General features: G+C 34.1%; 1 pseudogene; it reads left to right on the top strand.

Moving 5' to 3' along the window:
• The first annotated feature begins 7,391 nt into the window (after positions 1-7,391).
• LOC132041672 (L-ascorbate oxidase homolog) lies at positions 7,392-9,852 on the top strand (annotated as a pseudogene).
• Positions 9,853-12,562: the final 2,710 nt, after the last annotated feature.

Below are 12,562 nucleotides of genomic sequence, written 5' to 3'. Positions count from 1 at the left end.
TCTCATAACTTCATAAATGATTAGATAAATACTAAAAATATGTTATTTTTAAATACTGAAAACAAAAATCAGTCGGTAATGATACTTGCCAGTTTCATGAAGACGAATTTACTCCCTTATGCATTCTTCTGTAACTCAAAACAGTCAATTTCATGTGGAAGATCATAAATATTGTAACACAATAACCCAGAAGGAAGAAAAATAAAAAATAAAAACACTTTTCTTGAATCATTTCAATATGTAAACATATGCAAAATCATAAATACAAATCAATTAATTAACTAAGTCTAAGTTCTTAATTACGATAGTCAAGAAACAATATGTTTCTTTAGGCACCGTTACCATAAATCTCATTACTATTGAATTGGCTGCCTTCTGGATATCCTGCATTTTAGACAACCTAAACTTATACACAAAGACCATTTAGGGGCGAACGATTATATACAAATGGCTAAGGATGCAAAAAACTGGGGGAAAATCGTTTCACTTCTCTAATTCTTTCTTCTCTGAGTTATATTAGGTTTTTGGACATATATGTGATATTTGGAAAAAAAATTAGTATTTGAAAAAATTAAAAAAGGATATTTGAAAATTAAATTGTGCCTGAACATGCATTTCATTTGGAAAAATGTTTAAGAATTTTGTGAGTTGAGGAAAATTTACTTGAAAAACTGGTCAAAGCCACTTTCTCAAACTTGAAAAAAAGAAGAAGTCAATTTAATGTATAATAAAAAAATTAGTTTGATTTTTTTTTTTAAGTGAAAAAGTGAAGAAAATTTATATGAACAAACAGGCTCTATAGTACACCAAACCCAGAAAATCATAACATGAAGAGACAAAAAGTTAGAATTAACTAGTATGATCATAAAAAAGGAATAATTTTCTTACCTCTTCATTTCAAAAGCCTCCAACCCCCATAGTCATGGGAAAAAACTTGATGTCTAAATCATGAAGCAAACGTTTAAAAAGGATGAACATAATGACATTAAAACCACAATGGATAGGAAATATTATTTGGTAAATGTGGAGACTTAAATTTTATAACGTAGGCAATATGAAAGAGTGGAGTAGTAAATATTAAGACATTTACTCCTATATTTTTATAATAGAGTACAAGGAAAAATAGATAAAAATGTTTTTTAAAAGAAAGAATAAAGATAAATAGGATTATTGGCCAAAGCGAGGTGTCACATCACCTTATCTATGCCTAACTTCATATTATATATAGACTAGGATACATATCCGCGCTTCCCGCAGTTATTAAATAAAAATCAATCTTTTTTCTTCTACCAACGTTATATTCTATTCATGTGATTCTTCTTGTCAAGAACTCTTGAGTTGCTCTAATTTCCTTGCTACTTTCATGTTCTTTTTCTTTGTCATGTCCTCTTTTGCTCTATTGTTTTTATTTATTCTTAGTGACATTAAGATGAATGAAAAGATATTTTTCCACGAATTTAAAGTTCAACATATCTGGATAAATAATCTCTCTTCATATAAGAATTTCAAATTTATATACAACTCATTCAACAGATTTTTATAATATTGAAATCTTAAATTCTAAAAGACAATTTAATTGAATCACACTTTGTACAACTATCACTAAATTTACTCTTCTTCCTTGTCTTGCAGTGCATAAACTTCATCTAAATGAATTTTGATCTAATGTAATGCTAGATAAATATACAATATATAGTCTTTTATATTGCTCATTTTGATATACTATAATATCATTATACAATATACCAAATAAATGAGAATTTCAAAACTATATGAAGTTATTTAAATGATATATTAAGAAAGATTATCTAAAAAAAAAAAAGTCATATCTATACAAATATAATTATACAATATATGTTTAGTTTTCACGGAGAGTATCACAAACATATCTATAAAAGAATATATCAAATAAATGAGAAAATTTCAAAACTTTGAAGAAAATATTTAACACAAAAACATAAGGTTATTAAGAAAGATTATCATCATGCATAGAAAAAAATATTTGATGAAACTTAAAAAGGCTTAGTCCAGAAAGAAGACATATATGCAACTAAATATTCAGTTAGTCCGGAAATAATTATTCTGTCAATATATCTTTAAAGATCCACCAACACTTTTCAACGTAACTCTATAGAACCATTTCTCAATTACAACAATTGCCAATCCAACGTACCCTTTAATCAGCCAACACACGCTGAAAGTAACTTTCAAATCATCCTAAATTGGGAAGACATTTAAAGAAAGAATAATTCAATTATCCACAGAACCAAAATCTCACAAATGCATGTATTATAGTTAAATAGTGAGGGGAAGTTACATATCATGTATCATAGTTAAATAACGAGGGGAAGTTGAATAGATCTGGTAATCAGAGAATATGAAGATGGTTAAATCTCACAGGCAAATTAATATTTTCAACCAAAAAAAAAAAAAATAACTTGATGACATAGAACCAAAAAAATGCAAAAATAACACATAAATGAATAAAAGTTAGCCTTAAAAGCTTGGAACGTAATATCCATGTCTGCTCGACTTCAAAGCAAGCCAACTACAGCCTCATCAAACTAATAGATAAATAATATTCTCACAAATTAATAATTAAATAAATAAAATTATCATAAACTTGGTAATTCGAACAGAATCTCCAACAAAAAGAAAGAGATACCTATTGTATATCTTCACTTGTTCTTCGGCTGTAGAAATTTCAGTTTATCCATATACATCGACATCTTTCACTTCTTCATTTTTATCCTTACTATTGTTGTTCAAATTATTTCACTATGGTATTTTGTTTGGTACTCGATATTGTTGAAATTTTCATGGACTGCTAGTCATGTAATGTCAAACGACACCTTTAGGTGAGTAGATATATATGTTTTTGATCTAAATGACTCAAATAAGAATGAGAATGCAATAATGAGATTATTACCTCCATTAAAGTGGAATATGAAAGGTTGTAGCATTCCGTAAAATGGAACATAAGAAGGTTGTAACGGTTGGTCACAACCATTACCGTTCTTTCATTAATAATGGGTGGACATTATATTTAATTTATTAACCAAAAACAAAAATTTAACAGTGTACTAATGGCAAGATAACCGTCACTTTGATGAGGAGAAAGAAGCACGATTAGCAATTGAAAGTTGATATGCTTTTCAACTCTCCACTATAATGCACAATAACTACTAAGTAGTTAATTCCTGTAAATACTTTAAATATGGGAAGTGGAAAAGAAATGAAAAATGTAGACTTTTTGTCATTTTATAAATAGGAAAAAAGTTTTTTAAAAAAAAAATGAGAATAAAGATAAATAAGAATGGTGGTCATGGGAGAGCGCGTACATCACCTTATCTTTTCTAACTTTATACTATATCTTGATATTGATTCTCACCCCCCCCCCCCCCCCCCCCCTTTTTTTTCATTATCACCCGCTTGTCTTTCTTTTACTAAAATCTCATTCTCGCAAATTTCTTGTGCTTTGTCACGACCCAAATAGCCGTGAGTGGCACCCACACTAATTCACCTAGTGGGCGAACCAATCCTCTTAACCAACCATCCAACGATTACCAATTACCTAGCCATTTTTAGACCTATCAAGAATAAAAACAAAGTAATAATCATTCAAACATCTAGTCAATGCCATAAATAAATAAAGGTGCGGAAGTCTAACTATTACAGCCCCAAAATCCGAAAGTCATCATACAAGGACTCTAAAACATAACTGTCTAAGAATGAACAACTGTCTGAAATAAACATAAATGTCTGAAGTGAAGTAGACATCTATAGTAAGAAAGATCTTCAGGCGGCCTGGCATGGGTAGGAGCTCACCCTCGAATATGTCGGAAACTGGCTTCACGCTAAATATGAGGTTTGGTAGATGCCTCTGGATCACAATCTGCATTCAAAAGAATGCAGCAAGATAGTATCAGTAGAAACATTATGTACCGGTAGATATCATAGGCCGACTAAGATTAGTATCATAAATAAATCACGAAATCAATAAAATAACAGATAGGCATAACACCACATAACTATAAGAAGTTATCAACAAGAATCATCCCACTGAATTAAGATAAGCCCACACAACAAACAATCCATAAAAGTGACTCAATCATGTAATCACCAACACAACTGTATCTCACGAATTACCTCAACTCTGTCACATATTTGTACACACATGCTAAATGGTATTGTTTGCCCAAATAGCCACGAGTCCAATGCAATGCAATAAATAATGAAAGTATCTCCACCGTGTACACACATGCTAAATGGTATTATTTTCCCCAGATAGTCATGAGTCCGATGCAATGCAATAAATAATGAAAGTACCTCAACCGTGTACACACATGCTAAATGATATTGTTTTCTCCACTTAGTCATGACCTGCAGGGGACCCATGGTATCTATGTACCACTCGCTCCGGAACTGACCTCAGATCACGAGCCCATAATTAGGCCACATCCTCACCCCCTGCAAAATGTGCCTTTTCATAATTATATTATCTTTCTCGTCACAATGTATTTCCGTTCCACAATCAATTAAGGAATATGACCGATCAATAAGTCAATATCAAGGAACATAAGTCATCATGCCACAAGTCATATAAAGAATCACAAATCAATTCATCAATAGCATAAATACAGGATTACTTCAAATCAACAAGAAGAGTATTCATTAACCCCTTCTTTTTCATTTCATAATAGTTAATCACAAAATAAGTCAACCAATGTCAATTAAGGAATTTCCACCCACACTTTATGTCTAAAGCCCTAATCATGCTTCTCCCATCAATTTCATAACATATACAATCAACTAATCAAAATCTAACTCAAGTTGACTGTAACCTACCTCAAAGTAGAACTGGGACAATGTAATCACTCCGCGATAACTTTCCCCTTTCGCAAAGCTTCCGAACATTCAAAGTCTAGAAATATAGGGCTACATGAATATTCGAATCATCTACTCAAACAATACAATAATTGGGGAAAAAGAACCCAACTACTTCTACCCTTCTTCAAATGGGTGAACTATCACTAAGCGTGAATTCATACTAGTATTGATCTCAATAATCTTATTCTATCCGTTCGTGGGTTTTCTAATCGTTTCAACCCTTTTACAAGCAGTCTTTATGCTAAAGTTACCATCTTTATGAAACCCTAAGTCTCAATACATGATTCTCATCATTTAATAATCAAATTCTCACCCTAGGAAGTGATAATCTATACTCCTAGATGATTAAACAGTAATAAAAGCAATAAGCCATTCATTAATCAAGGGTTTCTTAAGTTCTATGGTTTTGAGCCCTTCCATTCACCATTAACGGACCTTTAACTAATCATGAAATCTAACATGATGATGGAATGAACAAAGTCAAGGGTTGATATAAAACACGGATTCTGCCTCCTGTCAATCGCTGCAGCAGTCTCGCTATAGCGGGAACACTCCCGCTATGGCGAACCTCATTAATCCCCGGCTTCTCATGGCAACGAGCCTATCATCGCTACGACGGACTCCCTACAATGGTACCTTACCCGCTGCAGTGGTCCATTTTGACCAAAGAGCTCGGTTTTCTCACCAGTTTTTCACCCAAAGATCCCAACACCAATCTGAGGCCCTACAGACGCAAACGATACATGCACATATACATAAAAATACGCTACGGAAAACACGCTACGGACTCACTTGCGGCCTCGGAATTCCCAACCGAGGTCTAATTTTCTAAGTCACCCTCATAACGACCTAGCGGATCATTACATCAGATACCAATTAAACACCCGTTCGTCCCCGAACGGACAAAGAAGAGACACAGGGGAAAAAAACCCTGACTAAGTGAAAAGATGGGGATAATTCTTTCACATATCGGATTCTGTCTCCCAATTAGCTTCCTCAACAGGATGGTTCTTCCACTGAACCTTCACCGAAGTTATTTTCTTCGACCTCAACTTGCGAACCTCTCTATCTAGAATAGCAATAGGCTCTTCCTCATAGGACAGATTCTTATCCAACAAGACAGAATCCCAATGAATGATACACGAACCATCACCATGATATCTCTTCAAAATAGAGACATGAAACACTGGATGAACGCCTGACAAACCTGGGAGCAAAGCCAACTCATTGGCTACATCCCCCACACAATTGAGAATCTCAAACGGACCAATGAATTTGGGACTAAGCTTACCTTTCTTCCCAAACCTCATCACACCCTTCATAGGTGAGACCTTCAACAAGACCTGTTCCCCAACCATGAACTCAAGATCTCGGACCATTCGATCCGCATACTCTTTCTGTCTACTCTGAACAACTAAGAGCTTTTCCTGAATCACCTTGACTTTATCTAATGACTCCTTCAAAATTATCTGTACCCCATGGACTTACCTTGAAAGCATCAAACCACCTAATAGGATACCTACATCTCCTCCCATAAAGAATCTCATACGGGGCCACAACAATGCTCTAGTAGTAATTATTGTTATAAGCAAACTCAGCCAATGGTAAAAACTGATCCCAATTGGCCACCGAAGTCAATAACATAGGCTCGAAGCATATCCTCTACGACCTGAATAGTCCGCTCAGACTAGCCACCTGTCTGAGGTAGAAAGCTGTACTAGAATCCAATCTAGTACCCAATTCCAAATGTAAATTCTTCCAGAACCGGGATGTAAACGTCGTGCCTCTATCCGATATGATGAAAATAGGAACTCCATGCAGGCGAAAAATCTCCTGGATATAAATCTGGGCCACTTTCTGAGCCATATGGGTATCTGAACCTGTATAAAATGGGCAGACTTGGTCAATCTATCAACAATGACCCAAATCGAATCAAACTTACCCAAGGTCTTTGGAAGACCAACCACAAAGTCCATCGCTATCCTTTCCCAATTTCACTCTGGAATGGGCATCCTTTGAAGTGTAACCTCGGGTCTCTGGTGCTTATATTTCACCTGCTAGCAATTCAAATACTGTGCAACAAACTCAACAATGTCACGCCTCGGCTTGAGCCTTCAAAGAAGCCGCTCAAGTCACGGTACATCTCAGTAACGCCAGGATGAATGGAATATCTAGAACTTTGAGCCTCTGCTAAAATTATCTTAATCAAATCATCAACACTGGGAACGCACACACACACCCCTTGATTCTCAAGGCACCTTCATCATCAATCACGGCCTCCTTGGCCTCACCATGCAAGACTTTATCGCAAATCCTACTCAAACTCGCATCCTCGAACTGTCTGGCCTTAATCTGCTCCAGAAATAATGATCTCGCCTCAATACAGCGAATACTCGCTCGAACTGCATACACATCAAGCCTCGTGAAGTCAAGTTAGCCGAGTTTGAACTCCTCAACCTGCCAACGACGCTTCCGACACAATCAAACGAACCAAACTCTCCATGCTGGTTAATTTCGTGCTCAAAGCATCTACTAAAAGTGAGAGAATGTTTGTTTTTGGAGAATAACCAAGCAGAAAGTATTACTCAAGGCTGCTCTAAACTAGATCCTCATAGACAATCTTTTCAAAAATGTAAAGTCTGCCGATTTAAAATAGGGAGTTATCTTTTGTCCAGAACATATTATATTATACAAAGCTAATGATTAATCACACAGTGAGTGTAGTCAGATAAGTCCAGTATAAACATATGTACATAATTTTTTTAAATTGCCTCTTGGCTTTTCTCGCTTTTTTTGGTTTTGATTCTTGTATTTCACTTAGTACGAAATAAAAATATATATGGAAAGAAGATACTCAACTTACCATTTACAGGTTTTGAAGTTCCATCAATTACGAACTAATCTTTTGGACCTTTTGAATAAATTATCCAAATTTCTACGATTGAACTACATTGTATGGTACAATTATATAAAGACTTTTTGTTCTTTTTGTACCTTTCTGCTGCAATAAATTGAGAGACCAGGTATTCATCGTGCTCATATTTGTTTGTTCATCCTCCTGATAAAATTTCACATTGATTTTTTCCATTTTATTTAAAAAAGAAACTGTTCTGTTTTCATTTTTGTATGCTTTTAAAATCTTCTTGTTTCTTCTCTGTTTTTTGGATGAAAAAAAGAAATCTTTTCTTTTGACATGTAAAAGAACGGGAGCCTTAGAAGACCTGATCAACGCCTTTTGTTTTAGTGCATGCTACTACTTATATTCTTTCTTTTTTTTTTCATACTTCTTGTTTAAAATATAATATCCGTACAAAACATAACTTATTTAACATCACATAGTGATATTATTGCTATTATTTATATAGTAAGGATTAATTTAAGTTAATAAGATATTAGTCATGTGTTTACACTACTAGTTGTGAACAAAGTAGTTGCAGAGAGTCCTTACAGATTTTTTGAATGGAATGTTACTTATGGCACCATTTCTCCTTTAGGTGTCCCCAGCGGTGAATTCTGATCAATGAGCAATTCCCTAGTCCTGACATTATCTCTGTCACCGATGACAATGTTATTATCAATGTCTTCAACAGCTTGGATGAGCCTTTTTTATTTCTTAGAATGGAGTATATAAACTCATTCAAAGACGGAGTTTGGGGTACAATGCCTCCAATACCACCAAGGAAGAATTTCACATACACTTTGAAAATGAAGAATCAAATAGGAAGCTTTTACTACTTCCCTTTTCTTGGATTCCACAAAGCTACAGATGATTTTGGTAGCATTAGGATCTTTTGTCCCTATTCCCCTCCCTGCTTATTCTGGCAATTTCATTGTCCTTATTGGATATTAATACAAGAGGAATCACACCAACCTTAGAGCTATTCTTGACAGAGGCCACAAGTTGCCTTTTCCTGATGTCATTCTTATTAATGGTTGTGGCCCCAATGATGCTTTCTTCACAGTTGATTAAGGAAAAACTTATAGAGTGAGGATATCCAATGTTGGATTGGAAAACTCACTCAACTTTCGGATCCAAGGTCACAACATGACGTTGGTGAAAGTAGAGGCTACACACACAATGCAAAAGACATATTCCTCACTTGATGGTCATGTTGGACAATCCTACTCTGTCCAATCACGGTTGACAAAGCTCCCAAGGATTACTACATAGTGGTTTCGTTCTGTTTCACGTCTAAGTTTCTTACTACCACTGGTGTACTTCACTGGAGTAACTCTAACAGCTCAATCTCTAGCCTGCTCCCCAGTGGTCCAACCATCGAAGTTGGTTGGTCCCTTTACCAAGTCCGTTCTATCAGGACCAACTTGATAGCTAATGGACCTAGGCCTAACCCACAAGATGCATATCATTACGGTGATCAATACAACTAGAACTATCAGATTTGCAAACTCTGTTAGTCCGGTGAATGGTGAGCAAAGATATGCTATCAACAACGTGTACTTTGTGCCCACTAATACTCCTCTCAAGCTTTCTTACTACTTCAAGATTGGTGGATTCCACCCCGGAAACATACTTGATGCCCCGCCCGATGCAGGAATTCACCTCGACATATTTGTTTTGCAAATTGACTACAGGACATTCATTGGGATTGTATTCGAGAACAAAGAGAGGATCGTTGGCATATTGCCATCTACGTCTTCTAGATAGTAGGTATGGACGGAGGATGATGAATTCTTACAAGCAGAAACCAATATAATCTTCGCGATGCAGTTTCACATTGCACAACTCAGGTGTATTCGAGGTCATGGACAACAATATACATTGGATTGGACAATGTGGGAACGTGGAACCTAAGATCTGAGTTTTGGGCTCGATGGTATCTCGGACAGTAGTTATACATGAGAGTTAACACGACATCAACCTTTTACCGAGATGAATTACCGATTCCAGTTAACGCTATTTTATGTTGCAAGGTGGCTGACGACAACACAATCCGTTTTTAAGCTAAGCTACGAATGGAATAAAGAAAAACTTGATTTACGTATGATTCTCAGATAGGAAGGTTAGGACTAAGTAATAGCTTATTAATGCCATTATTAGATTACCACTTCTAGTTTGATTGGTCTTTTAACATAAAATCCTTTCCCGCATAGTGATATTATTGCTATTATTTATATTAGTAAGGACTAATTCAAGTTAAAAGATATTAGTCATGTGTCTCCAATACAATTCATTTTATGTTGTTGTATAAAATCCTATTTACTAATATTAAGATGTGAGTAGTTTAATTTAAAATTCTAAAATATTTCGCCAATAAAAAGTATGCATTTCTTAATACAATTATTATTATTTTTATATTATTTTTACAAATTTCAATATTATTTAAGCAAAAATAAAGTCATAAAATTCATTATTAATTTGAAAAAATAAAATAAATTGGAGTCTCAAATTTTTAGAGCCTAAAACAAAGGATTTACTAGCCTCTTTTGAACAACTCCTATTATAGTTAATTAATATTCACTAATCTACTGTAATTTTCATGAATAAGACTTTTGAAACTTGAAATACACATAAGCAAGTATTATTTTGACGAAATCGACCTGGAAATAGCTTGCACAAACCACAAAAAGAAAAAACAAGACAAACGGAAAAAGAGAACACATTTAACGTAGTTGATAGTTATTTAACTGGGATAATCATATCATATTACACTAAAAGTGGGAAGCTCCTACTTTTAAAATTGAATTACGATTTTACTCCTACACCAAATAAAAATTTAATTAAATAGTAATATTTTAATTACAAAAAGGTTGAATAAATAATTATTTCTTAGTACATTGAACGTGAATGTAGATAACTCTTCCATCTACCCATAGTTATTGTAGGTGTAAATTTGTTGAATTGTTAGCAATATTTATTTCATTCTTTACTTTCTTCATCTTCCTCATTAATGGTAAGGAGATAGTAATATTCATTCTTTACGTGCACTTAATTGTGCTCTTACTTTATAATACTTCACTTTCTCTCCTTGTGTCGTGGAATGTGTCATAAAGTGACGCGTCTTTTCTTTATAACCTCGCCAATCGTTTTCCTTGATCTAACATGATTTTCAGTTTGCCTCAATCATGAATATCATATAATCAGTTTGCAATCTTACAGTACAATGGTGGAGCAAACCTTAACATGACGTAAATAATTAGCCCCACACCCATAATGGGCATGGGTTGTATAAAAAAAAAAAAAAAAAAATTCTATTACTCCCTCCGGATCATAAAAATAGTCCACTTAGCCTATTTTTCTTGGATAAAAAAAGTTACTTAAGAAAAGAAAATTAACTTATTTTTTTTTTATAGTTGCCCCTTTATTAAATGTTATATGATCAAATCCCAATGCCTATTTAATTAGGGGTAGTTTATTCAAATTACTTACTTTTAGTCTAGAAGTTAGTATTTTCTTAAGGGGTGTGTAAATAGCTACGTGAATTCTTTTTTTGATCCGGAGAGAGTACTAGTTATGAAAAAACTGAATCTTACAGTACAATGGTGGAGCAAGCCTTAACATGACGTTAATAATTAGCCCCACACCCATAATGGGTTGTATAAAAAAAAATTCTACTACTAGATATGAAAATGGCCCGTTTACGGCCAATACATTGTGTTTGTAGGTGTGTAATTTTTCTTCTTTTTTTTTTTTTTTTGAAAAATATAATAATTATTAATATTTTCATATAAGCACGATAAAGAATGATGATGGGGATCACACTTTCTAATAAATTGATTTTCTATTCTAAGTTGCCACAATTATCATTAAAAGATTACGTACTTTAATGCTCATTTCAACATTACATCAAACACATACATCGAATAAACAATTTTCAATGGTATTCTTTCCATATTGTATTTGAAAATTCAATAAAAGTAGATTAAAACTATAAGTGTAATTTTTATTAACAAATTTTAAGCAATTAGATGAAGCAAAAGGTATAGCTATTTATCCATAAACTAATATCGAATGAACACAAATTCATCTTGCAAGTGTTTAACAGGTGAGAATAATTACCAAATTAACCGCATTATCCTTTGTAACATGATAAAAGATGGGGGGGGGGGGGGGGAAGAAAGAAATTGTGGCTTTACTTCGTGTCTTATACACAACAAAACTAAGAGAACAATTTAGTACAATAAACAAAGAGAGATTCCAAAGAGATTTGCATATATGATGAGATATTGTACTACCTCAAACAAGGTGAACCAAAAGACACTAACTAAAAATAATGTAATATAAAATTTAGTACTCAATGAGGTAATTAAAATTATACAACTCATTTAAAATGACATTAATTGGTACTAAAATAATAAATACTTGAGTATCATTCTACATACTAAAAGAAAGAAAGGTCGAACAAATCTATTGAATAGACATTTGCTTCCTGGTCCTTTCGAACCAGTCAAAACCTGGAGCAAGGGATTTGTAGAACTTTATCAATGAGCTGGGACTAATAGCAATATCTGCTTTGGGACCTCAGTATACATGGTAAAACAACCACCGCTTGGTTTTAACACTCAAGCGACCCGCCCGTATACTATGTTCCAGAGCCTTTAGTTTAGTTGCGGAGTTAGAAGCTACCACACGTCTTCGCTCGTGATCGCTTAGAGCTCCCTTCCATCAATAGGTACTCCCAAGCCAGGGGAATAGGCCAACTCGAAATGGACA

The sequence above is a fragment of the Lycium ferocissimum genome, unplaced genomic scaffold (assembly GCF_029784015.1).
Source record: "Lycium ferocissimum isolate CSIRO_LF1 unplaced genomic scaffold, AGI_CSIRO_Lferr_CH_V1 ctg11, whole genome shotgun sequence".
In the NCBI taxonomy this organism is placed as follows: domain Eukaryota; kingdom Viridiplantae; phylum Streptophyta; class Magnoliopsida; order Solanales; family Solanaceae; genus Lycium; species Lycium ferocissimum.
Note: the sequence above shows the minus strand (reverse complement) of the source record. Positions and strands in the feature narration are given on the sequence as shown.